Source organism: Falco naumanni, chromosome 10, assembly GCF_017639655.2.
Source record: "Falco naumanni isolate bFalNau1 chromosome 10, bFalNau1.pat, whole genome shotgun sequence".
NCBI classification, from domain to species: Eukaryota; Metazoa; Chordata; class Aves; order Falconiformes; family Falconidae; genus Falco; species Falco naumanni.
In genome coordinates, this window is record NC_054063.1 from 9,254,058 (window position 1) to 9,278,278 (window position 24,221).

Genomic DNA, 24,221 nt, shown 5'->3' on the forward strand with positions numbered 1-24,221 from the left:
TGCCACCGGGAATACCCACTTGAAATCTGGATGTGGGGTTCTCCAGCAGCTAGCTGTCATGCATGGGGTGCACTCAGGCAGGCAGGCAGCATCCTGTCTACACTCATTGCTAGTAAAGATGCAACGTGGACGTTTTGTCCTGCAATTGTGATAAATTGCATCAAAATGAACTCAGATCTTTCCCTCTTTGGGTGTTTCACTCAGTTATGTGGATGCACCTCATGTGATATTTAAGTCCCTTGATGGCCATTACTGGCTACTCTAAAACATTCCATGGCTGATAAGAGACGTTACTGTAGCAGAATCCAAGATCAGGCGAGGATAGACAGCCTAAACAAGTAGCCGTTTTCTAAACATTATCCTGATAAGTCTTTGAATTTAGTCCAATAAGCCTGTTAATGAAGACAGTAGCTTATAGCACTTTAGAGTTAAATAATAAAAAATCAAATGGAATCAATTAAAAGACTGTGGTAGACACAATAAGCTACTGTACAGTTAATATATTTTTAAGGAAAGTGACTATATTCAGCATGCTTAAAACAAAATATCAAGGAAAGTTTCAGTTCTAATGTTATTTTCAAAGTTTCAAGAATGGTCAGAGCTAATTGTTTAGATATTTAGTAGGAGATAGTAGAGGTCTGTCCTCTTATTTTGAGTGACATTTTGTGTAATGGATTTGTCGAAGTAAAGATGAAATGCTAATTACAGGGTGAGAGAAAGGAAAAGAGGCAAGGAGCAGGAGCAGGGAAACCAGGTGCCAATAGCATAAAGAAACACATAAAAACCTGGTAACTGCACAACACGGCTGTTGCAACTGTATACTCTGCTACTTCAGGGCTAAATATATGTTGGGAATTATTATTCTTGTTCTGAGATAACTGTTTAAGGATTATCTTTTGTACCCCTTGTTTAAAAGAAGCGATTCTGATGATGATAGCTGAGAATGCACAATGAAAGCTCACGTTTAGTGAAAATACTTCTACTGATTCCTTTTCAGTTCAGGAAAACAGACAGTTAGATATCCCTCTGAAGGAATCAAGATTCTTGAGCTCTAATAGTATAAGATAAGTGACATGCAAAGTGGTGTACACCCTCAAAAGTTTTACTTCCTGTCACCCTCACTGCAGACAGTATAAAGGTTCTTTTTCCCAGTAGGGTTACTTCCACCCAGGAAAGAGAACAAGCGCTGCCCCCCCCCTTCTTTTTTTTTCTTTTTTTTTTTTTTTTTTCAAAATCAGTGGAGCTAGGTAAACATTAGGGAGTTTACCACTCCAGACCTGTTCAGACTGTTCAGAATGACTGTCTGTATGGCTACAGAAAGCCTCCTTCCTGTAACATACTCCATCTGCAGACCAGCTCGGAAACCTCCGTCGGCCTCTGCCTCTTTCTGCAGTTACCTATCACAACCCCCTTCTTTCTTTTTTCCTGTATTTGGCTTTTTATCTTGTCATTCCATGATTTATTCCAGCTGCCATTTTCTCTACTTTTTTCTTCCTCTAATCTTCCTCTCTCACATCTTCCTTTCTTCTTTTTACTTCTCATATATGGATTTACTTGTAAGAATTTTTTTCACTATCTTTATCATCACAAAAAGCTGCTGTGATTGCAGGCAGGTACACAGCAGTATCTCTCCCCCTGTGTTATCTTAGATACTGCTGTGTGATAATGGAGGGTAGATGTTGAGGTTTCAGAGATCATTGTACCTCATGACAGGCTACTAAATTGGTGTTTCAGAAAGGACTGATAGAAGATGCTTCTATTTCTACACATGGTTGCCAAAGTTGCAGGATGCTGGCAGGTATTCAGATGAGAATGACTGGAGGAATCAAGCTCTTCCCATTCAGTATATTGGGAATGGTTTCAGAGGGTTCCTCCTAATTTTAAGGGAAGAAAACATGTCTATTTCAAAGTGTTGTTTTGTTGGTGTTTTCTTTTTAAAATCTTTACTCTTAAGATAATTGTAGCACTTTATCCATTCAGGGAGATGCAAAGACAGGATCTGTGAAGTGTGTTCTTAGGATTCCAGTAGCATTCAAAGTAATTGTATGGTAAAACTCTTGGCATCTCTACATTGCAGCATACTGGGGCAGGTCCGCAAACTTCACTGTGTATTTATCCATTAATTACATTGCAATCTATCACTCTTATAAAAAGAAACAGGATGACGACATGTCTGTTAACCAAACAAAAGCACAGTATCAAACAAAACGGTTCCCTGAGAAGAAATGCATTTGGCAAGCCAAAGGATAGCATGGAATTCATAGTAAACAGAGCACACATTTCTCAGCAATAAATTAGCCTAAATGTACATAGGCAATTCACATTTCACTTTGTAAGTGTTATTGTAGCTGTGCAAACTATCATGCAGAAAAAGACAACGCTATCTTGCTACAGATGGAACCAAATAAAGCATTTACTTTGGCTGCTTGTAAATAAATATTGCTAGATTTCCCCAATGCATTTTCAGTTTATTTCTAGGTGGTTGATTTTGGTTGGTTGGTTTTAACTGATTAATGTTAGTAGTAGGTTTTGAGATGGTAGTTTATTGTCACAGAAAAATACTTTGAGCACCTTGTAGTCTGGGGGCTGCACTGATGAATTAGAGTTTAGGAGTCTTGGGATCTTTTTAATCATTCATCTGCTGTTTGGCTTCAGTAAGTCTCTTTTTTTCTACATTGTGCCTGTTTTTGCTAATTAAGGAGAGTGAGGACTCTCTTCTGTGAGGTATTAATGTGCCACGTATCTTCTAAAGGGCAATGTTCATCTTGGTTGTGACCTTAGTGCAATAAAATAAACAATAATCAATTTAATCTGTCCATTTACCAGTTAAGTAAAGTAGAGGATTGCCTGCTAATGCTATTTTTTCTAGTCATTATCATGCTGTAAAACTTGGCAGACCATCGTTGTGACTTGTTAGATGCTCAAGGTGTAGTAAGGCTGATAAGCACTGAAGTCTGTTATAACTTTGACTTGCAGATTGTTGGATGATCCTGGCTTCTGTTGTTTAAAAGTTTATTATTTAGATGGCCTGTGACATATATAATATAGATACTTGAATGTATCTTCACCTTAAAATAAACACTCAGGGAAGGAAAATGGGTAGACCAGACAGGAGAACATTATTTTACAATTCGTGACTCGAGACAGAAAGCCCACAGATGTTAACTAGTGTAGTAATTGAGTAAAAATGTTGACAAAATAGTCTAATATTATGTCTTTTCATGCTGCATTTCTGTAAAAATGTCCTCATTATTATAGTAATCATAAAAATTAATGCAGTGTTGCCACTGTTCAGTAGACTCTACTATCTGCAAGAACCAGGCAATACCACAAATATCATCTTAGGCAGAATTCTTTGCACAATGAATACATGCATTTCCATTAAGGCTGGAATGAGCTACTGTGAACTCCATTTTAAAATATAGGTTACAGTTTATGCCAAGTTCTTCTGTTTTTACAGTTTACTGTTCTCCATTTCTCAGAATCCAACAGATGTGCATCAGGGCACAATGCCCTATGAAATTTCATGTTTCAAGAATTCTTGATGGAGTTGTTCCAGTTCTACCTGTGCAGTTTCAAATACATTTATTTTCTAGCTGATTTTAAGACCAAACCACAAAGAGCTAAGCCAAGTGCAGTAGAAAGCAAACGTAGGACTATGTTCTACATGGCTGGTGAATGTAGTATCTAGTTCTACAGTATCTACAGTATCTAGCTGTACAAAATAAAGGAATACTTTCTTAAAGACTTAGGTCGTAGTTCTAATATATTTATCAGACTCTGCAAGAATAGATTAGGATGTGGTGATGTCCTTGGAACATGCACAGGAGCTGGCCAGGAGAGTTAACTGGTATATAAGTGCTCTCAGTTTGAATCCACTGAGGACTAGCTCAATGAAAAGATGTAAATGACTGACATGGAGTTCATAATACACATATCCCAAAATGTAGAAGGCAGAATAAATAGGAATCCTGTGATAGACACACACACCCAGTGCCTACCTTCTTCCATTCTCATTTTGAAAGACTGAATATTCATTCTTTCTTTCGGGCCAGCATTGAGTTATCCAGATATAGGAAAGCATAGAGAGCACACTGGCAGAAAACCAGAATGGAGTGTACCATTTTTTTTTTCACTATAGCATGATGATGGTAAAAGCTGGAAAACAATACTGAAAATAAGGGCATACCAAGTCAGCTTTTAGGTGGTAGAGATCTCCTTCATGCCAGACTTTTAACTAACCAATGCTGTGTGTCCTGTGCAGTCAGTGCTGATGGGTATGTGAGGCAAAGCTCTTTAGGAAGGTACTGCCTCCCATTGTTAGGTAAAATACCATGCTTCTCAACTTAGGAAACTTAGGAAACCAGATCATTACCAGCTGTATGCTCAAATAAGTGTTGGAGCTTCCAGCTGTTCCTCTGATTCCGTTATAGTATCATACATTTAATTTTTCAGTGATGTATGAAATTGTATATGATACCTGGATCTGCTATGCATTCTGAATGTGTTTGGGTGGTAAAATACAGCAGGGAAAATTGTAGTGACACAGCAAGCAAGAAAAAATTAAGTAACCTAACTTGGCATGAAAATAGTAAGACCTGATACATCTTTAAATACAGTGATTTGCATAGCTAATAGCATTATTTGACGAATAACTACCCTAACGCAGTAGTTTGGTGATGGAAGTTCTGACTGAGCATCTATATGCAGAGGAAGGTGAATCTCAGCTCTTACTCTTTTCTTCCTGCTGTGAGGCAGAAGTCGTAGTTTAGGCAGGCAAAATAGGCTTCTACATGCAGATTTTTTTCCATCTGTGCAATGACTGTTACTCAGGATAGAACAGTGAAAAATTATTCCCTTCTCCCTGTTCCCCTCTTTCCCTTTCAACTGGTAGGCAAGATTTCACATTTGTGTGTTAATGACTACTTTTTCTGAACAGCAGGTTAGCGTGATGGACCATAGATTCTCAGAACTGTGAATGGCATGCAGTTATCTTCATTTTTTTATCTTTCAAAATATTGCAGCCAGATTTAAGAATTCTCATGTATTTCCTCAGTACTGATGTACTTCAAATTATTAAAATGCATTTTGAATTATCTCTGTGGAAGGTGAGAAGGAATAGGATGAAGTCCTTTATTGCAGGAAGCAGTATGTTAGGGTGTCTTTATGGATACAATTTTCAGAGGTGAGCATGCCCCGTTTCTTCTTTATTTTTTGTTCTTGAGCTGCAATGGATTCATGGTGTTCCTAGAGAAGGCACAGCTGAGTTTCTCTTTGATATTCAGCCAGGCAATCTTTATCTGTGAATTTTAGAAGATGGTAAAACAGAGCTGATGCTCCAAATGCTGCTCAAAGCCTTTTGTTTTATCTCTCTACCTATTTATTACTATCAACTGAATTGGGAAGAGTAAGAACCCCATCTTTATACCAGTTTTGCTGGCTCTTAGCAAAGCAAAGGAAAAAAGCAGAACTTCAAATGAAGCAAAATGTTCTCTAGCTCAAGAATGCGTGGGCAGTCTTACTCAGAACATCTTACAGCTTCTCTGTGCCTCTATTTCTGTAACAGTTTTAATTGGCAGATACTAACACTTTTCTGCCCACAGAAGGAATATGAAGATTATTCAGTATTTCCAAAAAGCTTTGAAAATGAACAAAGTTGCCCCTGCAGAGTCTGTGGTTTCATTAGCAAGGTGCAGCAGGGCTGAAAACCTTATTTTTTGCAGCTCACTGGAGAAAAAGTTGGATTTCCATACTATTTGATGGGCTGGATTGTCCTGTGAGGCTTGACCCAAAGCAGGAGTGCGGTGCACGAGTCGTGCTGTACAGCAGGTCTGCCAGACCAACTGCATGTTCTAAGAACCATTCCTGGCTCCCCACATGACCTGTTCACTCCTGCCCTGTAACATCAGAAATTAGGACATTTTGGTACTATTTTGGGCAATAGGAAGATGAAGTTAAAGCTCTAGTCTCTTCCCTTTCCTGACCACTGCTCATTTCTTGAGGGAGAGTTAAGCAGCAGTTCATATCTATCCATTCCTGTAGTCATGAACAAGCTCCATATGTTTGCTAAAGGAAAAAAAAAAAAGGTTGCTGGTTTTTTTTTCCATTAAGAGTTAGACCAGGTTATAATCACAGCCAAAGTGATTTGCAAATATCTCTCACCTCTTAAGCAATGGAGAAAATTACCACCCAAGTGAAATATTGCGTCCCTAGAATTCCTGCTTTTGGCTGTGCTAGACAAGCTTGTGCTTATTCTTTCATTTATAAAACTCTTGTATGATCTTTGTGAGGCATTTCACATCATCACTAAGCCAGACTCAGATCCTGTATTACCTCAACCAAGCTGGCCATGCTGGCTGGATTGGTGGCTACTTGAATGTACTTACCCTCATTTTTCTGAGAGACATAAATGTTGCTTGTGTTATATTTGAGGTAGTTGAAGCTTATGACACAGGTTGATGGAAGTGAAGAATATGAAGTATCAGTGCAAAAGAATATAGTACAGAAAAATATGCTAGCATGTATAGGTGAGACAGACAAGAGACTGAAACCATTCAGGTGGTTGTAGAGTGATAAGGTCTCCCCTGAGCCTCCTCTTTACCAGGCTGAACAACCCCAGTTCTCTCAGCTGCTCCTTGTAAGACTTGAGGTCCAGACTCTTCACCAGCTTGATCACGTTTCCCTGGACATGGTCCAGCACCTCTATGTTCCTCTTGTAGAGGTCCCACAAACTGAACACAGGATTTGAGGTGCAGCCTCACCAGTGCTGAGGACAGAGGGACAATCACTGCCCTGGTCCTGCTGGCCACACTGTTTTGGGTACAAGCCAGGATGCTGTTGGCCTTCCTGGCCGCCTGGGCACACTGCTGGCTCATGTTCAGCCGGCCATCATCCAGCACCCACAGATCCGTTCCCACCAGGCAGCTTTTCAGCCACTCTGTCCCCAGCCTGTAGCGCTGCATGGGGCTGATGTGACGCAAGGGCAGGAGCCGGCACTGACCACTTGTGACCAGCTGCCAACTGGATTTAAGTCCATTCATCACCACTCTTTGGGCTTGGCCATCCAGCCAGCTTTTTATCTATTAAAGAGATGAGAGCAAACTTCTGGTTAACATTTCGTGCTTATAGCTACCAACAGGCAGCAGTGAAGTGCCAGTGTTAGAGATGGCATAACAAACCTTTTTCAATGGCAGTGGCTTGGTGTGTCCAAGCAAAAGCCTTGGATGAAGAATGAAGCCACAGACCTGATCAAGAGGTGAATATCACTGTGTATCTGGTGAAAGTGTTCCATCACTTGTACCTACATGGACAATCTTGCATTTCTCAGTTAGGCTTATCTACCTCTACTATGGGCCACAGTACTTGATGCTAAAGGACTTACAGTGACAATGGTCATTATTCAGTCTCTTTTGAGCCTTTTTGTGTGCAAAATAGAAGAAATAAATTCTTTTTTTTCTCATGGTTTTACATTCAGTATAGATCTTAATTTAGAAACGCAGTATTCAAGAGACACCAGCTTTTAACACAGCTACCTGCAGAACTGCAATGTTGCAATAAAACAATGGGGTAGCATTTATTCTACGCTACAGTGTTTTTAGTCAGCAAAGTATCAGAATCTCCTTGCTAAGAGTAATGTCATGTTTTGGAGTCTGAGTAATGTTACCACATAAAAACATGCATTAACAGTCAGTTAGCTTACAAGTAGGGAATAAAGTAGAGATCCATTAGTATATTAACTTGTTGGCAGTAATAACAAATAATTATTCATTATTGCAATCTCTTCTTGACATTTCTGTTGCTGAAATTTTTAGTGGAACTACAAAATGTTCTCAGATATATTAGAAATCTGTTGATGGATATTCCGTTGGTATCAAGCTCTTAGAGCAAGCTGCTCTTCTGGATTGCTGCCTAGTTAATCGGTGATTAATGAAAGCTTTTTGTATATTAATTTGGAAGCCTGTATTCTTGGCATTGTTGAAGTATGTAAATGTCTTCCTCAGATAAAACATGACAGACAACACCTAAAATACAAGTGCTTTGTTCTGCTACCTGTCAGATCAACAAAAAGGTCTAGATTCTGAAAAATATGAATTTAATTGGGAGATGAGATGAACTGGCAAATACTCTGTATTCAGTTCTTTTTGTGACATCCTCTCAAGTAATTTTGCATAATGAAGGGCAAAACCAGCAGATGAGATATATTGATATAATTATCCCAAAATATAGTGCATTTGTAAAAAAAGACCTGTACACTGTTTAAAGTAAATATTTTTACAAGCCAATACACCTTAAAAAAAACAACAAACCAACAAAACTCAAACAAATGACCTGGTCGGGTATGGCTGGATATCTGAAACTTCAGAAGTATTGGTTTAAAAAATCCAGTTGCTATTGCTGGGTGAAATCCTGGGTGGTGATAAATGCTGGCAAAGTCCTCTGAAATTAATGGGAATTGTGCATACTTACCACTTCCTAGAATTTGACCCAGAGTCTGTAGGAATGGCCTCTTTTAACTGTTGGTAATTAAATGGTTGTTCTTGCAATGGAACTGCAAGCTGCGCTAACCATAGTGCTGCAATCATTACCTTGCAATTAATTCTTCTTTAGGGCTTTCAGAAGTAGCTCTTGAAGCTGACAGCTGCAGCCTGCAACATATCAAGTGCTTTATATAGCTACTTTAATGAAAACTCAGATGAATGTAAGGTCAGTCTCTCCACAGTATGTTCTAATTAGATTTCCACTTTCCTTTAAAAAGCACATCACATCTGGCCCAAAGACAGAAGCCCATTGTACCAGGCGTGTAACGGAATAGGTGTTGTTTTGTACTTCTTGTCTCTGAAAGATAATGACATGGAAAATTTGTTCTCTTCTAGTCTTTAGTAATCTTCCATCTGTTGTTGTATTTGTGTGTGCAACTGGATACCAAAGCTAATCACAAACCTCTGCTTTAAGAGTTTTTTGTTAGTTCCTGTGTCAATATTAGCTTATGCAGATGAGGTTGTTGAAGCAGAAATGTTGCAAAGCAGTGTGGAATATTGCTTAACTGTATATGCAAAACTGGATTATTAATATCACAGCATCCATGTAAAGTAGTTGCTACAAATTTCTAGAACACTTTCATAGCTTATGGTCTACTTTATTATGTTCTAGGTGAGTACTCTAGTTCCTTGGAAAGCTGTCTTTACACTTAAGTGGAGCAGAATGTCAACATTTCTCTCTCTTGCAACTTAATCTGAACTCAAGGAAAAATTTGGCCCAGTGGATTTCTAATATTCTTTCTGAGATGAGCAATTTGGAGACTATTTTTGTCACTTGTGGAATAGCATATGTTCTAAGCCACAAAAGAAACAAAACCCGCTTTTCTCATTTTGGAGGAGGGGTGGAAGCATGGAGATGATATCCAGAGGTGGTATCACAGTTCTGCTGCTGGATCCTGAAGTACCAGAACAAAAACCCAGGTGTGTACCAGACTTTTCACTTAGTAACATATATGTGGCCAGACATCAATATATGAGGGTGGAGGGAACAAATATGTATAAAGTCTTGACTGCTTCAAAGTGCCCATAATTTCAGAAGGATAGAATTTCACCATAATATTTTCAAAGACATTGAAATTACTTGAAGGGGAAATGACAGCTGTAGAGGTAACAGCCAATCCCTGCATTCTTTTTTATGTAAGATGTACCTGATGCTGTTATCATTTACTTTTGCATTGTGCCTCAACAGGACAGACGGTAGTAATATCTCTCTTGAGCTGCTGGTCAGAAAGGCAAATCCAAGTGAACTTTCAAGATCTTAAAATGAGCAATGTTACCATGGAAGATACAACAGACACATGTCCATGACTGGACATTTGCTTGTAAGTGATACAGAAGATAAGAAATCTCTACAAGAGCAGGCTGAAATGCGGAGCTGAGTTGACTGGCAAGCAAAACTGAGTGAAGAAATCACAAACTGTTCTGCAGGAAAAGAACAACTGATGCTTGCAGATATTGACATGAATGTCCTCTTTGCTTGTACATTCTGACCTAGGGACCTTAAGGTACTGTATTCTAAGTAGTTGATAGATATTATTATTTCTGAAAAGGCTCTCCTGTGTCACTGTAAAATGTCTTCTGCATTTGAATCATAAGAAGGCTAATTCTCAGTGGCAGTCCATCCTCTGAAGTGGAAGAAGCCAAAGTGAGAAGTAGGGTATATGCAAGGAATCCAGTCATAATGGAAAAGGAGCGATGATAGCTTGCTTTAAACTCAGGGGATGAGATTGCTGTATTGCTGTTTGAGGCCAGCCAAGAGCAGAAGCTGTAACAGAAACATACTAGTTTAATGAGTTTTGTGAGCAATTGAAGCTCTGGAAGGCAGTGTTTTGTTTGTTTTTCCCCTCCCTTTTGCTTTGTGTAAACATACTCTCTTCAGGAAGCCTAACTGAAGCATGTGAATAGTTCCACTGAAAGTAATAAGATTAATCATGCTGGAAGCCAACTAAATAATGAGGTATCTTTCTAAACAGCAACTCTAGAACAACATCGGCTCAGGCTTCCTTGGGGCCCTTTTGTTTTGCTGTAGTAGTACCTCTAGTGGGAAAAAAAAGCACAGTAAATTACTATTCGCATAAATCTTGTTTCTTCCCGTGAATGCTGTCCATAAGCCTCTGAAATACCAAAACTTTGTTAACTTTTCAATTTTATTCCTCAGTCCAGCCATCTTCTCCATTATTTTATCCATATTTTAAAATAGATTCCAAAGCTTACAAGAGTGTTTTATAGATAAATCATGTTATTTATAAGTAACAGTAAAAAAAGGGTGTAAAATATATATGCATGTCAGAATACAGAAGATATAAATAAAATTACTATGTTCCTGTCTGTTAGTTGGGAAGGTAAGTAAACCTTTTATTCATCTCATGCTATATTATTTTTCATCCTAGAAAGTATGTGGATATAACTTAAGGTTTCAATGTGAAAAGATTCCCCTCTGTTTCTGACAACTTGTATACATTGGTATTTTCTGTCACAAGTGTAATAGGTTATTAAAAAGTTTGACTTTTAAACAGGTAGTCAACCTGAAAACCTTGCAAACCATGCCTAAACTGTACAATGTATATGACTTTTAGATTAAGTTTGATTTTAAGTGAATGAAAAGCTGCTAGCCAGTTTGGAATTTGCATTTTTGGCAGCTTCACACAAGAGTTACAGTTTGTGGTCTGGGCTGAGCTCTCCAGAGGAGACAGACTGAAGATAGAGTCACAGTTTGTGATTCATTTCATTTCATGATGTTCTTTTAACCACATGAAATAAAAAATCTGGTTGTTTTTGTGCTTCAGTGTTTATGAATCCTCACAGTGAGAAACATACCTAAGGAACCTGCTGCCCATATTAAGCATAGGACCTAAGTGGCTCACAAGCAATGGACAAGCAATTAATTTTGAGTGAGAAGTAGTTATGGTGTAGGAGAGAAGGAACGTCATTTGCAACAAAGATTTTAATGCAATCCTGAGAATATTAAGTAGAAGTTTTGTTGTATTTAGCACTTTAAGAGGTCTCCCAGTAGAAGATTAATGTTCACAATTCAGCAAGGCTGTTGATCACCAGTAAGAAGAGCCAGTGGAATAATTAAAGCATAGGAAAAAAATGTATTAAAGAGGAAGAATTCCAGGAGCCCAATCTACTTGATATATCAACTTTAAAGGTGAAAGGTTGGTTATAGTATTCATGATATGAGAAATATAATTTATATATTCTCTTAATATATGAGAGATACAGTTTTCCTATGGAGGGCTTTCTGAAATCTATCAGATGAAAATAAAGAAAGTCTTGATGTTTGAAATTGACAAATTGATAATCAGAGCATTAAATATTTTTTTAATAATTGCACACCCATTTGCCAGGGAAGCCATGGATTATGCTTCCCTGGACACATCTTAAATCAATAATAGATATTGCTTCGTAAAATATGAATTGCTGGAAGGAGTTTTGCCTTTGACTCTCAACTTAGTACCACTGCTTTTTCAGTTTTGTGTTATTCTTGACAGGAATGTGAGTATTGCAGGTTGGTTACAATAGCTTTGAATGTGGACTAATGGTCTTTAATGCATACTTGTGTTTCCCTTAGGACCTACTAGGATTTGAAAAGTATATTTATAAAAACAAATAGCTAAAACATTCCCTTTTCCTACTTAGGAGCCAAAAGACAATTGCACACAGCTATCTGTATTCACTGAAGGTTATGCTAGATGTCTGACAAGTTTAATTTAAAGTGGCTTGAATTTCTGCACATTGTTTACAAATTAGGTTCTGACTACATGGAAATGACGGTGATTGATGTGAAGTAACATACACACAATTAATACTGACTGAATTGCTAATTACAGGACTGACATCTCATTTGCAATGAGATGCTGCAGGTCTCTTACAAAAAAACTGGCAGTGTTGTCACATTATTTCTTCATTTCCCTCCGCTTGTAGTTTGATGCCCTGTAGTTAAAGTTCGACTAAAGATTCATTCTCATCTTGTAAAAATCTCTTTCGATGTAAGAAAAGCCTTAGGATGAAAAGCAAAACGATCACCACTCCCCAAGAATTAAATCTGTCCTGACACTGTCTCCTATCAAAGGAGATAAACTGTGCTACACTGTTGTTATTTGTTTTATTAGTTACACCAGCTTTCTTACGCTTTCCTCTGTGTTTCCCTGGCATGCTGAAGAAGTAAATAGTGCTGTTACAAAGGTAAGTTATGCAGGAATGTGTCTTGAAAGGAAAGTGCATTTGAAATGGCACATTTCTCTAAGGAAACCCTTGTATCTGGAAAAAGTAAAATACTAAATTTCAGAAGCTATGTTGTGAAGTGGCCCTTAAAACAGTAGTTCCATATAACAAATGCTGGTGTTTGCTGAAATGGAGTGGCCAGATGCAATCTCAATTTAGCACAGCTGAGTATCTGCCGATTGAGCTAATCCAGTCATTTTACAGGGCCACATGTATAAAAAGAACAGCGTGGCTATTCAGTGACCAGAGCACGATTATTTGTTACAAGGTGAGTAAGGTTTGTAAGGATTTTAAAATAAATGCTATGGTCTGGCATGTGGTGATTAGTGGTGTAGGTAAAGGGACAGGAAGGAAGCAGAAACACATAATGACAGCACTAACACTAACAATGGAACCAGAAGCTGCAGCGTTAATAAAAAAAAGTGACTGTATGGGGTGTTCCCAGTGCTACCGAGCTGCTACTATTTCTCAAATGACTTAATGAATAAGGAAGCCAATGGGATGTATCCCCAGTAGTCTTGCAGGTTTTGCCTCAGGATTTCTCACAGAGACCCTATTTCTGTAAGGAAAGAGTCTTTTGGCTTAGGTGATTTCAGAGGTACATGCACACTTTTTGATATGATTCCACTCTTCACCTATTAACTTAATTAATTTACAAGAGTGATGTATGGACTGTGCTCCCTGTGGCCTACAGAGAGGATCAAAAAGGGGCTCAATCAAACATAGCAGAGTCCAGAAATGTCTGAGTCTGAAATATGAGGAGAGTCAAGTAGAAGCACAGAGGAGGCTGAGCCATGCAACGATATCCTAAGGCAGAAACACGTACCTCCAGGAATAACACTGTGCAGAGAAGACATCTGCTTTTCCCCAAGCATTCTGCACATCTGCCCTGCCTGCAAGGAAGAAGATTCAAGCATGGCTTTTCATCACAAGACCTGCAAAATGACAAAAGTATTTTTTTTTTTTTCAAGAGAGAGAAAGAAGTAGCGGCATTATTATTTGCATGGCTTATCAGACATTTAGTTTCAATGAGAGCTATAATTCTAATCTACCCAGTGGAACAGACTTACAAGACACACTTTCTTTTGGCTTTTTTTTGGTGCTTGTAGGATAGTCTTTTGGGTCTTGCAGGATAGTCTTAGCTTAGACTGCATCCTCAACATGGGTGCTTCAGTTAAATGGCTAAAGGTAGGTGGGCTGGATGAGTGGCCTCACAAGTAAGTAAAAAAACCCAACGCTGTAAAAGATCTTGAGTGAGGTTTTTATAATTGAGGGAATAGAGTTGGTAAGTGTTCAAGTTACTCCATGCCTTACTGAGGGTTGGTTGGAATGGTGGGGGACAGAATGTTGTCTCCTAAGTAGTTACTCAAGCAGCAGGTGACGTGGTAACAGATTATCACCCTGAGTGCACTATTTGCTTACAAAATCAATCCAAAATGGAACTGTATTTTATGCAGCAAGCGTATATGGTGTCAGCCTCCTATGTCATGTAACTTTCTACCTTTCAGGTTCAGTGGTGACAGGAATGGAAAAGGAAAACTGACTTATCAGAAGTTATTTCATTATTCTCTCTGGCAGTCACTCCAGAGTCTTTTGAGATAGTAAAGTAATATAAAATATTTTTAACAGCATAAGTTTGAAATAAGAACTGTGTCTAACAATTGTTATCCTTTCTGGTTTCCCTAATAATATATGATATGATAGGAATGCTAAGTGCCTTCAGCTTAGCAAATGGACCTCTAATTCCTTCTTCAAAAGTATCTGGTTTACTATTTTTGACAGCTAAAATGCGAAAATAGCTAGCAGTACATATACCCATATAATTAAAAAATGTCTTACTTCCCCAGAAGAAGAAGAATGTGCCCTGTATACATCAGTTCCCTTACTATCCTTATTAATAGCGTAAGGAATGGCAATACCATGGTGTTCAGTGAATTTTCTAGATTAAAATATGCTTATATAGCTGACACAGACAAGAGGGATTTACTAATGGTAGTGGAAGAAATACCACACACAGAGACTCAGAGGAGTTTCTGAGTAATTTTATGCTTACTCAGTTTTCTGTCCAGTCTTTCCCCAGATGAGCTCCAGTGGAATATGGCTGTAAGATCAGAGGCAGGAGGATAAGGTACTTATGTTTGCTGACTGAAGTCGTGGATATTTTTAACATGATAGACTGACATGTTCTAGACAAAGTAGAGCATAGAAGCTCTGTTTTCCGCACATTAATGTTGCTGAACTCACAAAAGCCATCCAGGCCTGTCAGGGAAATCACCACTTTTCTTGTTCATACTTTCACAACAGCAGCATGTCATTTTTTTAATCCCTGTAGGGGGATAAATATTTTATGGCAGATTAGCTAACATGACATACCTAATAAGTTACTAGAAAACTAGGTCTGTGGTTGGCAATATTTATGCTAAGCACAGTATGGGTTTATGATAATAAAAATGCCCAATGGGGTTGGTCCACTGCAGAGCAAGATATTGTAAGGCTAGCAGTGATGGATGAAGGGTGAAGAGATGATGTTTAAGAAGTAGAACTGATTGCTTGACCTGAAAACAAACATATTTCCATCCCATAGAAGTGAAATGTTTCTCTGCTAGGGCCAGCAAGCATAGAATGATAGTTTTCCTGGCAGAGACAGTTTATTATGGTGATAAAAGGAACATAAGAATAGCAATAATGATAAGAAAAACAACTTCATATGGAAGAATATAGGTGACCTGCAAATAGCAGATGTGTGAGTGATCATTCTTCATATTATTTTTGCGAAGTACATGTGTGCATTAGCTTATTAATGCGCACATTACACATTGTCTTTATAGGTTTGATTTTCCTAAGAGTCATGTGAAAATACCTACACTTTTAACTGAAATTCATGTGTAAACTGGATGAAGCTGAATGTGAGTTTGTGTTAGGAAGATGAGATAGAAGTGTGAAGTAAGAGAACTAAGTTTTCTCTGTTCTGTTTGCAGAGGGCAAGAACCTGTTTTCTTTTACGTAGCTCGTGTTTGAGGTGAATGGAGGACACAGATGGATTTTACCTGAAGCTGTATTTGTGTGTGTGTGTGTGTGTCTGTGTGCAGGTACAGACAGAAAACCCGTGTTTGCATTCAGTCTAGCTTAATAAACCCCTGCCACTGATGTCAGTTGGAGTAGTGGTAGCAGTTAGCTTGTCTCAAAATTAGGTTGGTAACTCCAGAGAACTCGATGATTTTTTTTGTATGCTAATACTTGCAAATATGCAGTATGTTGAATTTATATACACAGTTTTTATGTATTGACGAGTAAAGATGGTATCCCAACAACATGTAAACTGGAGTCTTAATGAATAATAGTTAATAATTCAATTCTATCTTTAATCCTGACTTACTTATTCAGGGAAGCAGGCATTCCAAGTCATAGAATTTAAATGGGGATATACTGGAATGAATTAGAGGGTTCCGATCTTTCAGTACTACCTTGTCTCTAAGTTTCCGCCTAATCATTTATCTTGTGAATTAGATGTAATTTGTAACTGTCTGTGTATCTAATCACTGGAGATATGCAGTTCTGGATGCAGAACGATAAAAGGCAATAAGGCCACCTTGTGTACACGTTTCATAGAATAAATCATACCCACACTCACAGAAATACAACATACGTACATATGTACAAGGGAACCAGGATGTGACAGAACTTAGCTTTTTGGCATTGTGTTGAATCATAAAACTGCTTCAAATACACTCTTTACCTATTCGTTAAAAGTAACTGCCTTTGAGGTCACCCTTCTCATTTCTTCAATCATTTAAATTTAAGACCTAATTGTGAAGAAAGGCTATGGCCTAGCCTATCAACTAGTAAACCAAATCAGTTCACAGTAAGGAACCAACATATTTTATGGAAAACAAAAAATTATATTAATAGAATTAAAATGGTTAAATTATTAAAAATTACTGGGATTAGCAAATCATAGTTTATTTTTATTAATATGTATAGTGATATTAATATTACATATGTTCTATAGCATTTATGTAATGACCACATACAGCTTCTAAAAGGGTATTTCTGATTAAACTCTGGGAAAAGGGCATTTCTAATTGCAGAATTTCCTGGGCAGTATACCTGCTTTCAGAATACATATAGAAGTTTCCAAAACTTGAAAAGTTACTGAACAAAAAAAAATGGTAGGATGATAAAGAGGGCTGCTGTCTACCCTCACCGGTACATTTCTCTCTGGGAACAGGATTAGGGGCCAGTATACAGAATGATGGGGAAACTGCTTCTGTGATATGGAGGGTAAATAAAGTGTTAGGTTCCAGCTCCAAACATCTGTGAATAAAACTTCCTTCATACCAGAAGGATGGGGATACATATGCCAATGAAAAATGAACATGCTGGTGAACAGATTTATTCTTGAAAAGAATTTCTTCATACATACTATGTGGTAGAAGAAAAATGAGAGATGGCATACTTCGTCAAGCAGTATTAAAATATGTATTCATCTAGCTGAGAGTTTTAGGGATGCATTTTTTTAAATAGTTATTTCAGTATTTTATCATCTTACCACTAGCTGGTTTGATTTGCCTAACAGGTTTATTCTTTAAGTGGGTTCTCTTTTAACAGGTTTTCGCTGTATGGCTTTGATCTGGAATAACTGGGACAGAGGAAAGTTTTTAGCTGTTCTTTTCTTGCATTGTAAATGGCATTTCTTTACAGAGATTACTTTCATAGATATATTAAGAAACCATTTTTATTAGGTCTAGTTGCATAACAGAGCTGGAAGTGCAACTACTCAAACTCTATAAATTACCTAGATATAAGGACCCACTTTTCTTTCAGTTTCCTGAGAACAACTATTTTTGGATAGGAATGGCAAATGAGCCTGTGCAGCTTACAGGAAAATGTACTTAGCTACGTGCTGTGAGTGGTTAAGTATATCCATACCTATAGTACTTCAGGTCTATGCTTGATTCTCATTGTCCTTAGTGAGGCAAAAATACATTATTGAGTGTTTTGCTGAGCTGGGCTCAGCTTCATTGAAGTACTTTGGCTCCAAGTTTCTCTGTAGATTCTAACTTAGTCTTGATATCAAACAGAGTAAAAGGCTGAATATTTTGTTGTATCTGAACTATAATGCATTTGATTATGAAAGTATTTCAGGGGCTTTTTCTTAGTAAAGCTAAAGTTGAAAGGAACACAAGATATTCTCAGTAAAATGAAAGCAGGCCGTAAAGAACCAAGTACATTTCTTGTTTATAAACAGAAGACTGAGAACGTTTCAAAGTTTAAAATCTAAGGGCAGAAAGTAAGTATTTCCATTTTCTCTTTCCTAAAGTGCTAGTTCAGATATAGAGCAAAATTGTGGTGGGAGCAGAAAGAAACACTGGCTGCATATAAAAGCAAATACCTTTGCAACCCTATAAATGGATTTTTGAGAAATGGAGAAATAGTTAGTCAGAGCATACTTTCTCTAACAATTCCCTGTTTGATGCTTAGCTAGGCCATTTAACTTTTTGAAAAAGTCATTATTAAAATAATAACTAGAAAGGACTGAAAAGTATAATCTTTCCTGAGGGAAAATCTACTTCAGCGGTGTTGAACTAACGAAAATGTCCAAGTATCAAAACTTTTTGCTGAATGAAAGGCTCAGAAAAATCAGAGAATTGCCAGTCAGTAAGTATAAAAACCTCTTAATTGAAAAGTTTTCATCTCTAAGGTGGTGTCTGCATAGGGCTGAATGTGAACCTCAGTTATGGGCATTAAGCCTGATCGCTTTCAAGAGTCTAACCTTGCCTGACGGGTTACTCTGCGGATTCAGCTCCCTGGCTCCTGCAGCGTGGCTGGCCGGTGTGAGAGGTTACTGGGACATGGTGCTGAGGTGCTGGGACAGGCTCTGTGGGGTGTATTGTCAGCTGGCTCAGGACAGGGCATGCAAGCCACGGGGCGAGCAGGTAATCCTTCCCAGGCCGTAGTAAAATGAAATAGTTGTTGGGGTCAGGCAATGTTTTGGCCAATTCACAACCAAGGGATGGCTGAAAGCCCTCCAGCAGGCAGGAGGTACAGCTCTGAATCCAAATACCCCCAGCGTGTGCACATAAAACTGTGTTTTCTCAACAAAACTGAAACTGTAGAACCAATAAAAAGAAATTTTGCTTTATAGTGGCTTTTTGCAAAGTGTTTACTACAGATTTAAATGTCTTTGCAAATAAGACTTCCCAGTTTTTATTGTGAATAAAACCAGGCACTTAATGAGGTGAATACTAACATCAAACAAAACCAATAACTGCTTAAACTCATATCACAGATCACTGATAGTATCACTGACTTTATAAAAAATATTTTATAAATGGGCGCTATTTAGATATAAAGATTACCTAGACACATTTATTTTTGTCATGGACTGCTGGAGTTTAGACAAACGGCTGGGGATTTAAGCTGCAGCTGGATGTGGGATGCACACGGCATCCAAGCCTCCAGGAAAGGAGCAGCTGCCAGCACAGATCTCTGCTGGTTTGGGGAGACAGAGGGGCAGGAATGCCGCTCCAGCTGCCCTGCCGCCCTTCCTGTCCCTCGCTGCCGCCCGCCGCACTGAGGGGTGCAGGTGGCACCGAGGGGTGCGGGCAGCACCGAGGGCTGAGCGCTCCTTTGCCACTGGGCCCATAGACGCCATTTAAAGAGAGATTCAAGTGCACACCGGGAGGCAGCGGCTCTGTGGTACCCCCCCGCGGGGTGCCCACCCGCCGTGCCGCAGAGCCCAGCCCCTCCCCTGACGGGCCGCCTGCGGAACGTTCGCGAAGGTTCGCGCAGCGGCAGCGCCCCCTCAGGCGGCGGCGGGCTGCCCTGTGCCGCGCCCCGGCGCGCGGGTGTGGCGCGTCAGCTTTTCACAAGGCAGAGAACAGCCCAGGGAAGTGCGATCGAGCCTCCTGATGTTTTTAATCTGAGAAGCAAGCGAGCATGGCGCCTAGCCGGTAGGTAAAGTAGGCGTTTGTGTCAAGAGCACTTTGGGAAATCACCCTAGGAACAATCGGTTGCTGTAGGAATGCGTTAAAGCAGGACACAGGTGGCTGAGGTGCCTCACAGGCAGCCTTCAGCACACCATGAGGTGCAGTGAGGCTGTGGCACTCGGCGTGCTCCGAGTGTGGGTACAAAGGATTTCCCATTAATAAATTTTTCCTTAAAAAAAACCTGTGGTGCGCCGCTATATTACGCTGCCACCTACCTGCCCTCAGTTATTGGAAGCTGGAGGTAGGCTGTGGTTCAAAACACATTTGTTGCAGGTAGCCATATTCTTAGAAACTTCTTTGGTGTGGCTGTTAGAGGTGACTGCTGGGGGTCCTCTGAGAGGATGGCAGTGTCCCCTCAGAGCCCTCGGGGCCAGCACTCCACACTGCTGGGTGCCGCAGGCTGCCTTCTGCCCTCGGGATGGGCCAGAAAAGTTAAACTGCTTATCCCCCCCCCCCCCCCCCCCCCCGCCCTCACCATGCGTTTTTCTTTGAAAAGGCCAATTCCTTTGGTAATCACAGTCATTTTTAATACCTCTTTATACAGCAAAGACTGTCAATTAGTCTACATTTATCCTTTGCAGCGTACAGTATGGCGCTAATTGCCACATGGACGTATGTAGTAGGTAGGTTATTTGCCTTTTTATTGTCATTAATGCTATTGGGGTTACATATATGAAGTGCAGAAATGCTGGTTGGTTATATCTGTGGAGCTATGTTAATGTCTTTGTGGAGTGGCATAGCGGCATGCTGGATGTAACCTATTGCCATGCTGGGATTCAAGTTAAAGGTGTGAGCATCTGGAATGGCCTGCGGTTGAGTAGTCTCTGACGAGAAGGGCGCTGTGAGGCCAAGCTGTCTCTAGAAATGTCTGTGATAGTGAGAGGTCTTTTTTTTTTTCTTTCTTCTTTTGTAAAGAACTAGAGCTGTAGCTAATTTTCCTATAATTGTTATAGAATTGTTCTCTATAGGGTTGCTGAAAATATTTTTTCTATTCTGGAATAAATATTTGATTTTAACCTCAAATTTGAGATCTGCTTTGAATGTACTTTTATTCATGGGACCTCTTTCAGTTTTATCTGCAGCATGAAAGCACAATAAAGATAGAAGCATCATATGTACCATAGCTGTGCAGGGAGACAGTGACCCTGTAAACAGAGGTCTTTTTTTCTCTGATGGTAGTTCCTTCAGACCTGCTTACCCAAAGATGATGGGTAAAAAAAAAAAAAAGCTGCAGAAAAAACTATATTTACTGCTTCTTGGATGCATGGTGATTTATTGCTAAGTAGGGATTTCATGGACATTGGGGAAAAGTTGATGATGAAAATACGGGATGCTGGACGGTGGTGCTTTTCTCTCCCCCTTTACAAAGAAATATGTATGTTTTGCAGTGCTTCTTGTTGTATTGGTTGTTTTCTCTGGTCCATTTGTTTTTGTAGGAGTGCAAAGTGATCAATTGCTACCCTCACAGTTCTAGGATGAGATATTTCATACAGTTCCGCCGAATAAAGGAAACTACGGTTTATAGGTGCTGCCTCTAACAATTCACTGTCTATTGTAGTGGAAATAAACCTATAATTTAGTGTATTTCATGCATTACCTCCCTTCTCCCAGCTTTTAAACTGAGGGTGGGTTTGTGCCGCCATTTTGCAGCATTTCTGTTGTGTCAGTACCTCAGAATGGCAAAGTGACCTCTCACAGAGAGGCTGCAAGCTGGGAGCTCTCAGGCAGCCAGTGCGGCTTCAGGAAGTAGGTAGGAGTACGTTGTAACAAGGCATTCTGATCACAGATTAGGCTGCTGCTTTTGCCCTGGTTTTAGCTTGCAGATGTTTTTAAGTTGTAGCCCAAAGAGATGCCCAGTGATGCAGACTTGAGGCAAAGGCACAAATGAACATGCAGCCCTCTTGAACTCAGCAGGAATTTTGTCATGGGTTTTGTGGAAGGCCCTCAGAGCTAGCCTGACCCTTGCTTTATTGTCTCAGGATTATTTCATCAGCAATGGCACTGCTTTTGGAGGAAGATAACTAGATTTTTGTGAGGACTCCTATTAAAAGCCAGTTGCTTTATATATATATATATATATATATTTATTTTTATATATATATATATATATGTTTCAGGGCCTTAGGTTGATCTTTCTTTAATGTGTATCAAACAACATTTTGATGCAGTCACATACATCCATTCCTGCACACTGTCACCATGTATCAGTTTTTCTTTGATTCTCAGCTTACCTTAACGTTTGCTGCCAGCAAAAGACTTTTTCCTGAACAGCTTAATTTTAATGTGTGTTCATATGTGTTTAAAGATACTGGGTCCCTGATGATGTCAGCCTAAATCCACTTGTGCAGGTCAGATACTGTCTCTGTTTATGTAAGCCTGTATGTGTCTATATTGAGGCATTTACTTTAGTCACAAGGATTCAGTCAATGTTTCTCCTCTTTATGGCGCTGCAAAATTTGTTCTAGAATGTTTGATCTGTTCGCTTAAGTATTTAGCTGCAGAAATGCCTGAAAAGATCACTGCGGCGTTTACATGTGTTGCTAATACAATGCATGCAAAGAACTTGCATTGTTTTTTGTCACTGATTGTCTAGTCTTTTTTGTATACCTCTTCCCTCAGAGGAGGCAGAGGTTCATTATGATAATGTGTGTATGCATCCAGAGCTACAACTACTTTTGAGAAGAAACTGGCTTTAATTAGGAGCTTTTGTTTCCAAAATATGCAGTAAGTTATTAGCATATAAAACCTACCTCATGAGTATAATGAAGTATGGATTTTCTAGTGTGCTGCTATTCTCTGGTGCTTGGCTTCACCTCATTATTAATATGATGTTTCTTAGCACAGAATAGCAGCATGTCTGTGAATAGCTGAGGTGCTGTACTTTCATACCTTTGCTTAGCTTGTGGTAACTTTTTCAGGTGACCGTATCCTTACTGAATCATACAACTGTTACCATACTGAATCTAACCCATTCAGTTATTTGAATTGGTATTTAATTTTCATTCTGCTTCTTGGTTTGTGCTTTGTACTACTGAATGCATTTAAGAAAACAAGCATTTATTTTGAGAGATTAGAAGCTGAAATTTTCTGTCGTAAAAGGCTGTTCTATAATTACCCAAGGCAACAAGCCATTCTGGTTCTGGGTAGTCTGGAGGTTTTTTTCTATATTGCAGCACTTTCTGCAGATCCTGCTCAAACATTGTTTTATTCATATGATTAGTTTCAACAAAAATATTTGTGATGGACAGTGACTGTACATTTTTCAGCTCAAGTAACTAATGAAAAGCCTATGAAAAAGAAAAACCCAAACAAAAAAACACCTCAAAGATTTTATCGAGTAGTGAATAGACTCAGAAAGTGTAAGGGTCACACTCACTGTTAACAAATTTGAGACTGATACCGCATTTGAATTTGTCTTAGCTTCAGTTATTGATTGATATATATTTCTTTACTCGGGTTTTTTTGGTGTTGTTTTTTTCTAATTAAGAGCTAAAACTTCTTCCTCAAGGCAGGGTAATTAATGTATTTAGAGCAGGTTGCTCAGAGCTTTATCCAGTTTAGATCTGAAAACCTTGAAGGACGGATAATTCTGCAAGCTCTCTGGGCAATGTGTTCTAGTGTTTGACTGTCCTCTAGCTGAAATATTTTTCCATGTGTCAAGTTTTGACCATTGTCTCTCAGCTTTGTGCCATGCACGCTGGTCTTTTCCAACCTAAACAATTCTATGGTTCTATGGTTATAGATAGGTTACTGTGTAGATATTCTTAACACTTAATAAAAGCTGTTTATGATCATGTCAGAATGCAAGCCATGATAATTCGAGGTTTGCAGTAATTTTGAACAGAACAGGGTTTTGAAAGCACTTGAGAAAGGGACAAATGCATTTTTTTTTTTTTCTAAATAGACCAAAAAATTCCCACTCTCAAAATACCTTTGGCAAGGTCGGTCATTTCAAGTGTTCTTGTAGGGGTACTTGAGTACTGCTCTGCAGAAGAGGGAGCTCCATTATGGACAACACTCAACCTGTTATCTGAAAGGCACACAACAAAATCCTGGCTCTTAAGCAGAAGAATATAATAGCTCACATAGATTTTATGAAGATGGACAGCTGCTTCTGTCAGCACCGGAAAAAAGTTTTTCATACCACTGGATTTGCACTTGGCAGATCTGCAGTTTGTGTTGTGTGGCATGACTGTAAGACTACTAAGGATATTTATTTTAAAAAATCCAGGTTGCTGCTAGGTAGAATAATGAATGGATCCGCAGTAAAATAAGCACAACATGCTTTTCATCTGATGATATATGATGGGAAGACTGCTGTATCTGTAATGTTAGAAAATTCTGTGCTACTTTGTCTGGTTTTATCTCAGCTGTGCAGAAGGAAAAAATTAATAAAATGAAAGATGTAGCTTCATGTTTAGTCACCCATCAATCTAAGCTTCAGTTTGTGAATTTCTCACATCCTAGA

General features: G+C 39.0%; 1 long non-coding RNA gene across 12 annotated transcripts in view; it reads left to right on the forward strand.

Annotated features, from left to right (window-relative positions):
• LOC121094466 overlaps nt 1–24,221 on the forward strand; it is a 261,158-nt gene that overhangs the window by 138,987 nt on the left and 97,950 nt on the right. For 8 of the 12 annotated variants that reach the window (XR_005829849.1, XR_005829847.1, XR_005829846.1 and 5 more), the window contains 2 exons: nt 9,151–9,458; nt 9,727–10,042. This is a non-coding gene — a long non-coding RNA (uncharacterized LOC121094466). Of the gene's footprint in view, nt 1–9,150; nt 9,459–9,726; nt 10,751–24,221 lie in introns of those variants that run through there. The other 4 variants (XR_005829851.1, XR_005829856.1, XR_005829857.1 and 1 more) reach the window with 4 other exon arrangements.